A 15,137-nucleotide genomic window follows, 5' to 3' on the forward strand; every position below is an offset into this window, starting at 1 on the left:
GCACTGCAATTTCAGTAAAAAAAAGGTCCAACAAAGTACTTCACGGAACAGAAAAGGCCACAAGCATAAAGACCTTTGCATTAAAACATGGCACACTGAAGACATGCTGTCACAACCTACAAGAGAACTTTTTAGACTAAGACTTTTTGGTTTCATTTTAAGGTGCAGCGTACGAATTAGGATATTTACCTGAAATCAAAGTACATCTACGTTGCATAAATGTCTCATCCCATCCAATGACCCTGAAATAAATCGTACCTTTGTGAAGCTAGTATTCTTTTCTGTGGATGTGCTAGAGAGGTGTGAAATCAACTCTATGGTAATATATGTGGCTACACTTTGTGGTGGTGTTGGATTAACATATATTTTAAAGTGCTCCTGTTATTGTGTCTTTCTATTCCCTGTATTTACTCACTGAGGCTTTGTATTGTTGGCTTACTTACAACTCTGTGGCAGCAGAGATGCAGCAAGCTGGATGTGGAAATGCTTTCCAACAAGGTGGCAAAAGCAAACGGTGACATTTTAGACAAATTACGGACATTCATGCACTGGGACCTGGTGGGTTCAACCAGAAAGCCTCTGCAAAGGCTGAAGCATCAGTGTCTCCATAAACATGTAGTATGTTTCTGCAGCAGATAGACTGCCAACTTTACAAGTAGAAATACTATATAATGCCTCTGTGTGCAAGAATGAAAACATAAAAGCGCATATCTGCACCTAAAACATATGTATTGTGACATATTTATACACACAGACACTCTGACTTTTGCCTTGATTTTTAAACATATCACACTGACCGCCACGTTTTTCTATCTCACCATAGGCCTTTCTGTTGGCTTCTCATCTCTTGCCTCATATTTTAGCCACAGATGAGTCATTAGCACCTTATCTTGCACCCAGTCTCCAGCGCCACCACACCATCCCTCCAGGAGTGGCCTGTGTTTACTTAATTGATCAATTAGCTGCCTGAGAAGGTTTCCACTCCTCCACACGTCCCATTTAGCCAACATTTACATGTGCCAGTTTAATTGTGTCCCTATCTCCTCTCCCAAATTATTTACCTACTCACTCACCCACTCTGAAAAGCTCCCATTGTCTCCAGGTGAATGATAGTCTGACTGGAATGGCAATGCACTGCTGTGATCATAATTTGACTATTTACCTGGAAAGTGATGGCGAAGGCAAGACCAACAAATAACCAGCTTCATGTTTCACTAACACAGTCCTTTAATAACTACTTTTACCTGTAAACGGCAGTTTACTGTATAATTTTTTGAGTCAGAGTCGTTTCCTCATGTTTCCACATCATACTGCATTAGAATTAAAAGTGAGTCCAGAACATGGACAAGCATGAAACCAGAGCCAAAAGATTTCCCCAAATGAAAACTGCAAAAATAAAATATTTACAGGAACAGTGATTTTGTGTCAGTGGTTAACTTTTTAAAATGCTCTTATTCCCCATAACCATTCAGACATGGGGTCTGTTGGCCTGAGGTCCATTTCCAGTTGGTTGACTGGGCATGAAATCAGACTGGCGTAACCCTCCTCTTCCATAGTGGATTTACACAATTTACATACAACAGTCTTTTGATTGTGCTGGACCACCAACTAATCCTTTGTTCCCAGGAGGGCTTTAGCTGCACTTTACTCACTTTGGGTTTGTTATAGACTCTTACTGCCCTCAAGTGGCGTAAAGTCATATTACATCATGGTACAGAAAAAAGTGATCAGTGGACTATTTTTTTTTTTTTACTGCTGATTCACAGATAGATTAGATTTGACTTAATTAATCCCACAGTGGGGAAATTCAGTCGTCACAGCAGCAAAGAAAACCAAAAAGTGCACACAATATGAAAAAAAATACAAATAAGTATAAAATATAAGATATATATATATAAAATAATAATGTTTGATCTATCTTATATACATATAAGATAGATCAAACATTATTATTTTAGAATAAATACACACACAGACTATATACACAAAAACAAACAAATAAAATGAAAATAAATAAATAGCACATGTTAATTTTTGTCTGTTGGCTTTGAATGTACCTAAGTAATTAAGTGGACATTAAAGCATTCACATTACTTTTAAAAGGGTAAAAACAGCCATTTCTGATATTTTGGAGCTGTGAAATCCACAATTATTTCACACTACTTTACACTGCATACACTACATTAACAACCTGCCAATGTAGCATAGTTTCAAATCTATGTATTTTCTCATTGAAAGTCCCAGATTTTATTCCAGTAATGAATTCAGTGATTTCTTATGAAATTACATGGATTTGTTTACCTGGCAAATTGTGTCTTTGTAACAAAGTCCTTTTTTGTTTTATGTGGGTGCAGAATAGTACTGTGCATGCATTGTAATATTTTCATAAAGAAAGGAAATTATGTTTCATACATTACCCTCAGCAACCACAAGGTGGTGGTACAGCCTTAAGACTTATTTCGATGTTTCTACTTTACAGATCTGACTCATGAATCACAGACAAAAAGGTGTAGTTTTTCTTTTTCTAAAGTAATAAAAAAGTACTGTTGAAATTTCTTGATCAGCGTGCTGTATTTTCTGTTAGTGCTGCATCCTAATTTGACGGTTGTCACTATTTGAATCTAAACCTAATCTTTTCTAATCTCTAGTAGTTAGATCGGTGAGTAAAATTGCAATGGCTTTTGAGTCTGGAGATAAGAAAAGTAAATGCAATCTTCTTTCCACAATGTGAAATGCTAAGATCACTGCTCCCTGGAAATTAGACTGTGACTCTCTTGGAGTGAATTAAGAGCAGCAAACTAGAAGTTATGCATTACTTTAATGTTAATTTATGGTCATGGTTAGGGCTCTATATCATTCAAAAGTCTGTCCTCTGGTACTGAACAACAACAACAAAAAAACATTACACATGAAGTTACAAATCTTGATTTTTCATGCTGTTTAGAGGGTTAAAGTGTAAACCAGGTTGTTTTCTGAAGTTAAAGTTGATGTTTTAATCAGATTTTCCCAAAAGGACTTGCATCGGTAGATGTTAGCGTGTTGATTATGCACACAGAAGCCTCCGGTCTGATGTTACTGGCACATATGATTTACTCCTGCTTAAATGTAGGACAACATTTGAAGGAGAAAGTGTTTTGGTGGATGTAACCAAAGTATCAAAATTGGATACAGAATGAAACATTTTTTTTTGATACTAGATAGTATCAAAGGAACTTGGTCAGTGCCATATAAGTACAGAAATTCGGTACCCAGCCTTAGTCATGTTTCCACTTAAATACAAGTGTCTTTGCGCAAGCCACCAACCTTAACCGAGTTAGGCCCTCTTTGAAAAGGATACAGATGAAAGGTAGTTCTGATCTTTGTGAGTTATAGGCTGTTAGCTTTGTCTATTATTAAAAATGTGTGCTGAGGAAACATGAGGATGCAGAAAGAAAGAATGGATCTCTACTTTTGAGGAAGCAACGGTACCCCTGAGCAGAAAACAGCAACTGTGATATGTTTTGTACAGTTTGCTCTCGTGTATCTGCAAAGACGGACTTCAGTGCCATGAAACATATCCCGACCTATTATTACTACCTCATTGTAAACACACTGACAAAGCTGTTCTTCACTGGCTTTCCCAGAAAGATAAAATCACTCCACCTCAGGTAAATCTTTCTTTAGAATACCTTGTTTCACAAACCAATACATTTTTGGCCTCACCTGTTTCAGTTGCACTGCAGTGGTGAATTGACGCTTCTCTATGTGCATCTGCCTGATGACACCCTACATATGAGGCGCTGAGGGAACATTGGTAAAGTGTGTCGTTTACCATTAGTTGGTATGTGAGACATTTAGGGGACATCTGTAAATTGTAGCAGCAGAAAATTACCTGGATTTGACTCTCCCCCTCTAACTGCATGAATCTCTGCATGAACATTAACCACACCTCGCGCCACCCACCACCACAGGTAAATTAACAACCTGTTGGAAACTCTGCGATCTCTCATCATTCTCTCACTTCTTGACAGAAGAGTTAATAACTAAGGTCTTTCATATTCACTGAAATGTTAGTATCATATAATCTTGTTTCATCTGTTCTTGTATCATAAACAACCAAATCTACAGGGAGCTTCACTGTTGTACATACTGTGTATAATAAGTCACAAGCTGTTGAAGTTGTTTGGCTGCCGAGCCACTGAAAATATACAAGGAGCTGGTAAAACTGATCTATTCGGCCATTGGGGGAAAATAAAATAAGTCAAGCCCTGGTGTACAATGTACGAACACACGTTACATAGTGGTACGTTTAAGGCGAGATGGTAGTGTAAAACAAATCTAAACTTTGTGATTCACAGAGAAAGTTAACTTTTCTTAAAAAACTGTCACGGAATGAGATCATGAATTGTCAAGCATGCTTTCTTGCAAATTACAGCACTGTATTCCAATAAAGCATGGAAACATCACCGAATAGATGAACAATATGTTCAAAGTGTTACCATTTAAACTGGTACACTAAATTATTCTGTATTTGGTAACCTATCAAAGTTGAGATAAAACCGTGACATCAAGGTATTAATTATCCAGAGCATAGTGTTGTAGAGTAATATAGTCCAGTTTAATGTGATATAATATTACAAGCTAATAATGGATGTTTTATGATAAAACAGATCATTTAAATACATTAAAAATACATTTAAAAGTAATATAAATGTATATATTTGGGATGTTTTTTTACGATTTACCATGAGCATTACACAACATATTACAGTACAGCGTACTGTAGCATTGTAGGGCAGTATCGTAAACATACTCTATTGTTAACCATGAACATTGATAATATTTGTACGAAAACAGTACAATATGTTGTACATTGTGTGTGTGTGTGTGTGTGTGTGTGTGTGTGTGTGTGTGTGTGTGTGTGTGAGTGTGTGTGTGAGTGAGTGAGTGTGATGTCTAGCCATTTGTACGTAGCACTTCTTCATATACTGTAAAAAAAAAACCCAAAAAAACAACAGGATTTTTAGTAACAACTAAGAAAAGAACACAGAACTTTTAACGGCTCGGTGTGGAGTCGAGGCAGCGGTATAACGACGAGTGTAAGTGTGTGTGCCTGCGTATTCTCATGTCCGTGTGCATCTGTACTCCGGTGAACACTGGCGAGCTAATGGTACGGACCTCTGTCAGATTCAGGACCCCATCACAAGCATCCAGCCATCAGGGTTCAACCTATCTGCCCATTAACACTGAGGCTGGAGGATGCAGGCTACCCACACCAGAAGAGAGAGCGAGAGAGCCTGACACAGAGCAGGCCTCTCTCCCTCAGCATGCTTGCTAGCCTGCACTTTCCAAGGACATTACAGCTCCATTCCACCAGCTCTCCGGTGGCAGGCTATCATTAGTGCACTTGCAAGAGCCCAGAGAGGTGATAGCAGGGGAATTGTGGGCTTTCATATCCACAAGCTGGTCCACAGGATGCCAAGGAGAGTGTGGTAATTTAGCTCAGAGGTGATGGAAAATAGTGGGTTAGTTTAATGACAAGTTTGTGTGGCCATGTAAAAGCACTCATCAGAGAGTGGGCGATAGAGAAAATGGTTGAGAAGCACCAGAATGAAGAGAGAGAGAGAGAGAGAGAGAGGGGTCCGTAGTAGTGTGTGTGTGTGTGTGTGTGTGTGTGTGTGTGTCCGTGTCCTCTTGTCTTGTTAGGGCTCTGTTTTCTTTTTAATAATGTGCCAACTTGCATTTGCAAACATTTCTGCAACCCCCAGCAAATTACATATTTTGATTTTCTTGCAGAAAAGCCATTAAAATGAACCTACCTTAGGTTAATGTACTATTACATTTTATTTTATGAAACAGGAATTGTGCCATGTGCAAAAATGTGTCCTCCCTTCAACTTTGTGAAGTCATCAAACTTCACTAACTTTTATAGCCTTAAATGACTTGCTGATGATTTAAAAGGTAAATCTGATAAATGTCATTTGAAACAATAAGCTGATGATGATTCCAGAGATTAATAAATTCTCTGACTCCTCAAATCTTGCGGCAACACTCAACAACCACGGGCTCCTCTGAGCAACTGACTGAGGATCTGAAAATAAAGGTAATATGCTTACAAAGAGGGCGACGGGTGCATTCAACTTTAGCTGACACAGGAGAGCTGTTCAGTGTTGATCCACAAACAACATCTACATGGACGAGTTATCGGAAGGAAACCTTACCTGCAACCTCATCACAGAAATGACTATCTAAGTTATACAAAGCAACGTCTGGATTAAAAAAAAAAGTAGCTCTTTGGTCACGATCACTGAAATGTTTTGGGGAAAAAGAGGTTAGCATTTGATGAAAAGAACACCTCACCAACTGTTCAGCATGCTGGAAGAAATCTTTTAGTAGATCTTAAACATGCTGTGTGTGCAAGACACCCTGCAAGGAAGAGTGGGTGAAAATCCAAAATCAATCAGTTTGCAAGATGTGATATCAGCCAAAAGGGGATAGATGGTAGTGTTGGTGGTGGGGATTTGCTCCCAAGTCCAAACTCACTGGAGAACCCAATTTTGTATTTATTTGTTATGTTTTTTTATTTCATTAGAAATTAAAAAAAACATAACAAGGCAGTAACATTTTCTGAAGTCTGTTTGGTACAAGGGTTATATTTACCTCTTTCCACTTAAAAAATTAACAAAATCTGTATACATATATGCATACAACTACATGCCAATTTTCATTGGTATTAGTATCTAATGGGAAAAAAAATCAATTAGATGACAGAAAAAATATCTGAACCTTAAATCCTCCTTTTTATTTTCCTTTTCATAAATAGTTATTCCAATATTGTATTTTCTGAACAAAAGGCAGATAAAAATGAAAGGTTTACTCTACTATTTTAAATAATAAAATACACAACATAATATTGTACTTTAATGTTCTATGTCAATTCACAGATTAATCTAGAAGCAAATTGGTCTTGTGTGTCCATAAAAAAAAGAAGAAGCAACGACTGATTTAATCAATTCAAACGTATAGTAATTGTATCTTTAACACACAATACACATGTTGTTCCCTTTTAAATATATCTAGTTCTTAATGAGTTGTGTTCGATGATTAACAGGTTTGTAAATAGCAAAGCTCTTTTTTGGGTATATTTCATGTACATGATCCGATTTATCAAATACATTATGTAAATAATACTAACATAGTACAGTCATAACTGTTTACCTCAGGTGGCCCTCAGAAAGCGCTTCAAACCATAAAAACAGGCTTCTGTGCCGAACTGTTGCAAATATTTATGAATGTATATCCAGATAAAGTATAGAGCACACAGATTAAACTGTAAATGACGAGTGTCACCATTCATAAATGTTAGCGTGCCCTGTCCTGATTCAGTGTTTATTCATGCATCTAATTCACTTTGAATTTCATCCCTTAAAAAAAAAAGAAAGAAAAAAAAAAAATCAATCCTCCATCTCTGTCTCCCTTGGCAACAGGTTATAATCCATAGTTACGAGGAGCGGTTGCTAGGTGCGTTGCCGAGATACAGACCCTTCTCTCCACTGGCGCTACGTAGGAGGCCACCGGGTCCTTCTTGATGGCGGAGAGATGAGGGACGGGTGAAAGGATGACAAGAGACAGGACAATGAGGAAAGGAAATAGACGCACACACCTGACAGAGGCTGTACGAGCAGAGCCACAAAGAGAGCACAGAAGAAAGGCTGAAAATGAGAGCAGAGAATGGAAAGTAAACACAAAAAGGATAAAGCAGCAGTCTAAGTGGGCAATCTGCACACCTCCATTTGCCGCAGCTGCATTTTAGTGCGTCCGTTTCTGCATTTGTCCGTGTGCATCTGTTTTTGTAGGTGTGTGTATTTGTGCTGCAGTGAAAGACAAGAGTGACGGTGGAAAAGAGGAAGATGGGGAATCTACTTTGACTCCTTGAAAAAGCTGCAATCATGCGAGGGGGGAAAAGGTAAAAAAGCGGCACTGATGACTTCAATTGCGGACTCCTTTGTGTTGAGGCTTTTTCCTTGAGAGTGGGGGAAAAGTGGACAAAAAGAAGGAAACTTTGAGAAGGGACAAAGTTTACAGGTTAAGTGTCCTTGTTTGGACATAAATGAGACATCACAAGCATCTTCACCATGTTTGCAACCCTTACATATACAATGTTTTTAGCATGATGAAACTGTTATTATATAAAGACCAATCTAGAAATAAATCTCGTTTTCGACATGATAGACCTGTTACACACCGTCTCATATTCCCACAGACGTTACAACCAGAGACGGTAACGGTTCTCTATTTATTAGCTCTCATGACCGTAAAACTACCTGAGTTACACAAGCTGTAAATTTTTTTCTAAGGCTGATCCGATTAGTGTGGTGATGATCGAAACCCATGGGAGTACTTACTCCTCAGGAGTTTCCTTGTTGGTTGATAGAAAGAGTGCTCTTTGGTGCTGAAGCTGCAGGAGCCATCTGCCGCTCCCAGCGCCGATTATCCCCAGTCTGTCCCCCAGGGGGCAGTAGCACCGTGCACACAAACACTTGGCACACTTAACTCTGCTCTGCCCTGAGATCAAAGGCATAGTGCTTCTGCAAGCCAAAACAGCCACCATCGCCCTCTGCTCCGTCTACCTCAGGACAAGTTTTAAGCAGTTTAAAAAAAACAAAAAAACCCTGATATTAATACAATGTCATAGAACGAGAAACCGTGCTCAACATCAGAGTTCTCGCCTTCCTTTGACTGGGTAGCGCAGCTTTGCCGTGCTCCTCGTTTCTGACAGTGTTATGAGGAAGATAATTCTCACAAGCAAATAAACAGTGTTTAACAGCCCTCTGAGTTTTCCTTTCAGGTTGGGTTATTGTGTGCGTATTTCATTAATATTGTGTCATCTGCTATGGGAGCAAATATCAGGGTTAGTTGGAGGTTAGGCTTTTGATCTATTTAGTGAGTATAACAGGTTTATAGATGATTACAAGCACGACTTTACAGTCAGTTGAAAAAAACAACTTGCGTCAGTCACTGACTGACAGTGGTTGAAATGTAAAAAAATAGTATCACATTTGTAGTTCACAAACACCCAATTTTTCAATGTTGGTTGAATTTCTTATCTACGCCCTCATGTCTGTGTTTCACTTAATTTCCTGCAGGACTTAAATGATTCAAGAATAATACAAAAAAAAAAAAAAGGACTTGTAAGAAGTACTTAAAATATTCTACAATTTGTTATTATTCATGAAAGTTAATGAATTTGAAATCTCAGTTGTTGGCTGCCTCGTGTGATTGCTTTGATGTCTTAATGCTCCCAAACAAAATCCAAACAAAAGGAAAGAACTAATACAAAAATTTAAAAAAAAAATTAATTAAGTGCCCATTAGTTTGTGATTTGCACTTTCTCACTGAAAAAAAAAAATCAAATTAAGAAAGAAAATGTACGTGTTAGAATACAAGGGTGACAGACGATTGCTTTATTACTTCTTGGCAAACAGCTTTTACATTCTATTATTGTGTATGAATGCATTGTGAGCGGTAATGCTAATAAGTTTGGATTAGAAAATAGATGGACCTCTGGCACAGTGTCTGTCCTTCAGCTCAGCAGCCTCTTCACACTGTAGGCTTAGCTTTGAGGAGAGACTCCTGTTTGTTGATTGGAATGACTTCCCTAATTGGATTCAATTCCTAATTGAAACGTAATAAAAATGCATCAGTAGACGTGGTGCCAACAATTACCTCATGCAAATCTCTTGATGAATTGACGTGAGGGGCGTAATTGCAGCTGTTAAAAAAAAAAGTGCATTGATTTCTCCTGGAATAACATCAATTCAAATCAGTTCACACTCACGCTTCAACCTGCATGTGGAAAGCATTTGTCACTGTTCAGTGCTCCTCTTTGGAGCTATACAGAAAAAATGGAAACATCTGCACCCTTTCACGTGGGTACATCAGATTGATTGGGCTCACAAGACATTGTATCAAACGCACTACATCTATGCATATGCAATAAAGTATTTGGAGGACGAAAACAAAAGAAGATGTCTTTGTTCTTTGTTTCTGTGCACATCGAGACGGTGCACTGGTTACCTGGTTACTTGACTTTGTTTTTTAGAGCAAACATATTTTGCTGAGAATGTAACACGCACACACACACACACACACACACACACACACACACACACACACACACACACACACACACACACACACACACACACACACACACACACACTCACACATGACAAAAAAAAAAACCTGAAGGCTCACATTCTTCCATTCACCAATTGTTCTGAACATGATCTGTCTGCCTGTTGATAGGGGGTGGCAGTGGAGAGTGAAAGGGTTAAAGCATCTTCTGAGTTATTGCCTACTGCTGTAGTCATAGCAACAGGTTAATAAGTAGCTTCTCTGATCTTCCTCTGTTGCGGCACAGGTTGCTAAGATACAAATAGCATTCTGGACCCAGTGGACTGAACTGCAAACATCTTTCGATAAGAATGAACTTTAAACATTTGAAAGTAATGTGGACGGCACAGAGCTATATATGTACTGAGGATTGTAAGGGGGATAAAAAAAAAACAACCTGCAGAATTACACCTGCAGCCATAGTGATTGTATCTACCTCATTTGACCTACCCAGGCCAAAAAGGAGCACAGCAAAACAAAATTGAACACTTGCTAAATCCAGCTACCTCATACCTCGGAGGCAAGTGGTTGGCCCATGTCTAAAGGTAAGCGGGCCAATCAGCTTCGGAACAGAGTGGCTGTTCCTAGACGCGTGTGCGAAACCAAGGGCAAATTAAAGCATTGCCTCCGAGTTGCATCATTCTCCCCTCACAGCTACATTAGTAGGCTAGCCACAATGTCTCTTTACGAGAGCTCCTCTCAGAGCAGAATTAGGCACACTTCCCTGCAGTGATATGTCTTTTTATGAACCACACTGGCATCATGTGTGCCAGTCCCGGCAGGAACAAAACAGTGCTGAATTAGTGGGAGAAATACTTGTCTGGATACCTTTATTCCTTGTAAGGTGACATAATAGCAAAGCAGGATTATGTTTAATGTGATTCTGACTTGATGAATTTCTCAGACATAAAGATAAATGAAGATGTGAATCAGATATTAAGGATCGTGGATGTGAATAGTGATTCAAAAAAGATGACTAATAGTTGGCGTTCTCACCTTTTCACCTTTCTGTTACTTGCTCAACTTTTAGTTTTTCCTCCTCTGCTCGTCTCTTTTCCCATCAAGTAATAGAAGCTGAAAATGGCATTGATTCAAGAAGATGGACCATCCACACGGACAAACAAACGAACGGCTTGACTGGAGGAAGCTGTGAGGCCGCAGTAGGGAGCACTGGAGTCGGTTTTGATAATAATGCTTGATCCCTCTGTTCTCTCTGTCACTGGGCCCCATGCTTTCACTTCAGCTCAGCTCAGCTGTCAGCCGCAACGGTTACTCACTCAAATGCTCAAGCACACAAGCACACACATGCACACTCACACTGACACAATGTCCAAGGTTGAAGGCTTGCGTGCAGGCTTGTACATAATTATTCCAAACTCTGACTAGACACATGCAATGATACTCCAATAAGATGAGCACGTGTGTCCTGTTTCATAAATTAGTATCTATGTGTGGTAACGTGCCACACTTATAAGCTGCAATAATTGTGTATTTGTGTGATTAAGACAGTAATCAGAAAGTAATGATACTAAAGTGTGATTTATGAGAATAGATGAAATCTCAGCTGAAAGGTGGCAGGTTAAACAACATTGACCTGTCAAATACCAAGAGAGATTTAAACAAAGGCTGGAGCTAATACATCACAGAAACAAGGGGGTTGGTGAGTGGGATGTGTGTGTGTGTCGCAGAGCTACGAACAACATTAGAGCTGTGGAGGTCATACAAACCTTTTAAAATAGGAAGGGATAATAGGTTTACTTACCATGATGAGTAAAAAAAAAACAACAAAAAAAAGTACCCACAACGAGATGCTTTTGGTTTATTAAAATGATGCACTGGAATTTTAAGGGATTCTGACAGCCCAAGCATCATGAAACACTATCACCGCAAAAGATGATTTTCATTTTGCAGTTGTGTGGTTTTAATCACAACGACGGTATTCTGCGTATACCTACAGATGAAAGCAACACTCACCAATACTGATTAATGGCTGTTCTCTCCCACCGGGCGACACACTGGTTTGGCTTCATTCAATCTTGGCCTTGATTACTCGATTGGACTCATTGATTGAAGGGGAACTTTAATGACCTATTATCTCAAGTGTTAATCAGGTGTTGACAGACAGCTCTCCGTGGGACCGGGCAGGGCCGAGGGCCAGACTGGACAGAACTCGGCGGACTCCTGCCGCTTAGCTGAGTCGAGGGTCGAGCAGCACACATGGTGTAGACGCACCGCCCGACAACTTTCCCTCTGGAGCGAAGTCTGTGCACTGCAGTGACATGGTCTCTACTGCGCCCAGGCTGGCCGTGACTCAGATGTTGTGGTGCCTTCTTTAAACACACTCATTCTCACCCGCTTTATCTTCTCTTGTTACAGTTTTACCACCCCGTGAATTACCTTGAAATGAGAGAGAAAGGAATTGAGGTATAAAAATGAAGGCCTGTGTCTGCACTGGATGTTTTCTCATTTCATTTTGTATTTATGGAATATATACAGTTGGTAAAGTTACATAAATTCAGAGAAACAGTTTTAACCTTGTGAAATATTAGTCATTGGAAAGGCCAGAGGATTTAGTTAAAAAAGGTCTGCTGCATTAAATTGAGTTACTGATTGTAGCTTACAACGGAATTACTTTCTCACTCTTGTGTTTGGGGTCTATTATATCCTGGAGTTCATATATTTCTCTAAACTGGCTTTATCAAGACTTAAAAGGATATTTTAGTTATGAGGCATCTCAAAGCAGACTCAACAAGGAACTTTAATGTGCTTTATTGACATTTGTTCATTTGTCTTTCATGCTTCCTCACACTGCTACCTATTTAGATACATTTGGAGCTTTGGATGTATGTTCTATGTGCAATTTGAACTTGTATTGTCTTTGTCTTTATCTGCAGATTTAATAGTTGTCCATGTGGTTGGCTTTGTCAGGCTGCTGTTGAAAAATATATTGAGTTGCTATTGAAGTAGCTGCAAACCCCTGACAGTAATATGCAACTTTAGTTTCACTTCTGACTTGAATGCATTTCTGGTCTGGATCTGGTTCTGATGATATGGGGTGGAAATCTTAGCAAATGCACTTCCTCCTGCTCTGTCTGAAACCGGTGCAGACAGACGACTATTTGTCCAAGTTCCACCTGTCTGCATCACCTCCTGTATCGCCAACCTAAATCTCTTTTGTCTCTTCCTCCCCCACATCTCCCGCTGCATCCCTCGCTTTAATTATCTCCCCTTTCAATCCCAGCATCTTCAAGTCTCATCAATGCTTCTTAATTTCCATCAATACCACTGCAGCCTAGCTCTCCACACCTGTCCAGTCACCATGGCAACCTCACCTCTGACAACAAAGAGCTCTGTAAGACATGGCATGCTGTATTCCCCTTGATTAGATATTGATTAAGCTTTTGTAATACATAATAGGATCAAAGGGATTGTGCAGCTTTGCTTACCCAGGTCTTCTTCACACTTTCATTTAGTTATAATCTTTTGTTATTTAAGAATCTGCATGTTAAGAGGGATGGAATCGAAATTTGCCACCCTTTGTCATAGCCATTCAGAACCTCCTTCAGGGACTCGTTGATGCACAAAGACCTTTTTTTATGATCATAATAGAAAGAAGTGGAGAAAAGGAAGCACACATGCAAATCTACAATTTAAAAAGAGTGATGACCGCACATTCAGGTTTCTGAGTGGTATAACTTATGCTTGGTGTTTGCTACATGTTTCCCATTAAAATGACATGCTAATAGGCCCGTTGGAGTGTGCAGAGCCTCCCGAATGCTTGAGTGTCCCTAATGGATGCATTGATAGATTAATGGACGATAAAAGTCAAATGCTAAATGCATGGTAAGTGACAAGAGATAAGTCAATATGGTAAATATTTGTGTAAGACATAGTTAAGAAGTTGAAAGGCAATTATTCACAATTACCTACAGACAAGCCATTCCTTGGTATAATGAGGCACATGATATGAATTTAAAAGCTTATGAAAGTAAAGGTCTGCAGTGAATTTCTGTCAATTAAATATAACCATTGGCCGCAAAACAATCTGGAAGACATGATGAAATTTGTTCACTTTGTCACAAACCAATTAAATTGCTATTTTTAACGAAATGTTTCATGTCAGGAAAGTATTATCATATCTTGATAATTTATGTACAGTAATCACATTCCCCCCCCCCCCCCCCTCATCTTTAGCTGCCAAATGTAATTTATTGTACAGTTTTGACAAGCTTTTTTGTCATACTTGAAAAATCCAAAACAGGGCATGCTTTTTGTTGTAGTCAGGACGGCACCACCCTTTCACACATAAAGTGCATTTGTTGATGTGTATTTTGTGATACTAAAACCCAGCACTTGCTTGAAGACACTAGAAGGATCGAGGCTGATCTTTTTAACACCAGCTTATTTTTTTTTTCTTATGTGCGTCTGTGTAGTCAGCTCCAATATTTGAGCTTCATAAGACCACCCTATCTCAATCAGCGTCACCAATAAAGTAAATACACACAAGAAACACTCCGGCCAGACACGAGGAGGTTTTGTGCTGGTCAAATTTACACTGAAGATTTAGAGGGATACAAGCCTGAGAGGAAGAACAAAAAACGATTTCTTTCTTTTCCCACACTGAGCGAGTCGGGGAGTCAGAATTGAGGATAAACCCTGGAACTGCAAAGAACCATGTTTGGAACAATCTGACCTTTTTTTTCCTTACAACTCAAACAAGGATAAAGACAACAAAATGTAATAACTTTCCCCTATCCAATCCATAGTTCATGATTATCCCTCACTCCAAAACATTGGAAAAAATGGAACTGTCAAAAGAGTCTTGTTGTTCCATTTTCTTTCCCTTGGCCCCCCTCCTGGAGACAAACAAACAAACCCCTGTTAGCACATTTCATCAGCTTTAGGGGTTACAGAACAGATTGAGTATCGACAACGGTGGCTGTCGAGGCTTATGGCTCAAAGGCAACAGTAGAGGAAAATCT

This window comes from Embiotoca jacksoni, unplaced genomic scaffold (genome assembly GCF_022577435.1).
Source record: "Embiotoca jacksoni isolate LCO1_2020_lvr unplaced genomic scaffold, fEmbJac1.0.p SCAF_6, whole genome shotgun sequence".
NCBI classification, from domain to species: domain Eukaryota; kingdom Metazoa; phylum Chordata; class Actinopteri; family Embiotocidae; genus Embiotoca; species Embiotoca jacksoni.